Here is a 2,500-nt window from a genome sequence, read left to right on the forward strand (position 1 = left end):
GCTGGATGGGGCTTTCGTATAGCAGGGACGGTGCTGCCTCTCGCTTCGCTCGCTGTCCGCCGCTCGCCGCTCGCTCGTGCAGCCAAAAATGGCCAGTTTTGGCCCGTTTTTGGGCCGTTTTGGCCAGTTTTTGGCCTGTTCTTGCATTGCGCGGTGACCGTCGAGAGCGGAGCAAAACGTCAGCCATCTCAGCACCCTGGAACCCCCCGGGTGGCACAGGGCTGGATGGGGCTTTCGTATAGCAGGGACGGTGCTGCCTCTCGCTTCGCTCGCTGTCCGCCGCTCGCCGCTCGCTCGTGCAGCCAAAAATGGCCAGTTTTGGCCCGTTTTTGGGCCGTTTTGGCCAGTTTTTGGCCTGTTCTTGCATTGCGCGGTGACCGTCGAGAGCGGAGCAAAACGTCAGCCATCTCAGCACCCTGGAACCCCCCGGGTGGCACAGGGCTGGATGGGGCTTTCGTATAGCAGGGACGGTGCTGCCTCTCGCTTCGCTCGCTGTCCGCCGCTCGCCGCTCGCTCGTGCAGCCAAAAATGGCCAGTTTTGGCCCGTTTTTGGGCCGTTTTGGCCAGTTTTTGGCCTGTTCTTGCATTGCGCGGTGACCGTCGAGAGCGGAGCAAAACGTCAGCCATCTCAGCACCCTGGAACCCCCCGGGTGGCACAGGGCTGGATGGGGCTTTCGTATAGCAGGGACGGTGCTGCCTCTCGCTTCGCTCGCTGTCCGCCGCTCGCCGCTCGCTCGTGCAGCCAAAAATGGCCAGTTTTGGCCCGTTTTTGGGCCGTTTTGGCCAGTTTTTGGCCTGTTCTTGCATTGCGCGGTGACCGTCGAGAGCGGAGCAAACCGTCAGCCATCTCAGCACCCTGGAACCCCCCGGGTGGCACAGGGCTGGATGGGGCTTTCGTATAGCAGGGACGGTGCTGCCTCTCGCTTCGCTCGCTGTCCGCCGCTCGCCGCTCGCTCGCGCAGCCAAAAATGGCCAGTTTTGGCCCGTTTTTGGGCCGTTTTGGCCAGTTTTTGGCCTGTTCTTGCATTGCGCGGTGACCGTCGAGAGCGGAGCAAAACGTCAGCCATCTCAGCACCCTGGAACCCCCCGGGTGGCACAGGGCTGGATGGGGCTTTCGTATAGCAGGGACGGTGCTGCCTCTCGCTTCGCTCGCTGTCCGCCGCTCGCCGCTCGCGCAGCCAAAAATGGCCAGTTTTGGCCCGTTTTTGGGCCGTTTTGGCCAGTTTTTGGCCTGTTCTTGCATTGCGCGGTGACCGTCGAGAGCGGAGCAAAACGTCAGCCATCTCAGCACCCTGGAACCCCCCGGGTGGCACAGGGCTGGATGGGGCTTTCGTATAGCAGGGACGGTGCTGCCTCTCGCTTCGCTCGCTGTTCGCCGCTCGCCGCTCGCTCGCGCAGCCAAAAATGGCCAGTTTTGGCCCGTTTTTGGGCTGTTTTGGCCAGTTTTTGGCCTGTTCTTGCGTGGTGCGGTGACCGTCGTGAGCGGAGCAAAACGTCAGCCATCTCAGCACCCTGGAACCCCCCGGGTGGCACAGGGCTGGATGGGGCTTTCGTATAGCAGGGACGGTGCTGCCTCTCGCTTCGCTCGCTGTTCGCCGCTCGCCGCTCGCTCGCGCAGCCAAAAATGGCCAGTTTTGGCCCGTTTTTGGGCTGTTTTGGCCTGTTTTTGGGCTGTTCTTGTGTGGCGCGGTGACCGTCGTGAGCGGAGCAAAATGTCAGCCATCTCAGCACCCTGGAACCCCCCGGGTGGCACAGGGCTGGATGGGGCTTTCGTATAGCAGGGACGGTGCTGCCTCGCGCTTCGCTCGCTGTTCGCCGCTCTCCGCTCGCTCGCGCAGCAAAAAATGGCCAGTTTTGGCCCGTTTTTGGGCTGTTTTGGCCAGTTTTTGGCCTGTTCTTGCGTGCCGCGGCGACCGTCGTGAGCGGAGCAAAACGTCAGCCATCTCAGCACCCTGGAACCCCCCGGGTGGCACAGGGCTGGATGGGGCTTTCGTATAGCAGGGACGGTGCTGCCTCTCGCTTCGCTCGCTGTCCGCCGCTCGCTGCTCGCTCGCGCAGCCAAAAATGGCCAGTTTTGGCCCGTTTTTGGGCTGTTTTGGCCTGTTTTTGGGCTGTTCTTGTGTGCCGCGGCGACCGTCGTGAGCGGAGCAAAATGTCAGCCATCTCAGCACCCTGGAACCCCCCGGGTGGCACAGGGCTGGATGGGGCTTTCGTATAGCAGGGACGGTGCTGCCTCTCGCTTCGCTCGCTGTCCGCCGCTCGCCGCTCGCTCGCGCAGCCAAAAATGGCCAGTTTTGGCCCGTTTTTGGGCCGTTTTGGCCAGTTTTTGGCCTGTTCTTGCGTTGCGCGGTGACCGTCGAGAGCGGAGCAAAACGTCAGCCATCTCAGCACCCTGGAACCCCCCGGGTGGCACAGGGCTGGATGGGGCTTTCGTATAGCAGGGACGGTGCTGCCTCTCGCTTCGCTCGCTGTCCGCCGCTCGCCGCTCGCTCGCGCAGCC

This window comes from Musa acuminata, unplaced genomic scaffold (genome assembly GCF_036884655.1).
Source record: "Musa acuminata AAA Group cultivar baxijiao unplaced genomic scaffold, Cavendish_Baxijiao_AAA HiC_scaffold_129, whole genome shotgun sequence".
Lineage (NCBI taxonomy): Eukaryota > Viridiplantae > Streptophyta > Magnoliopsida > Zingiberales > Musaceae > Musa > Musa acuminata.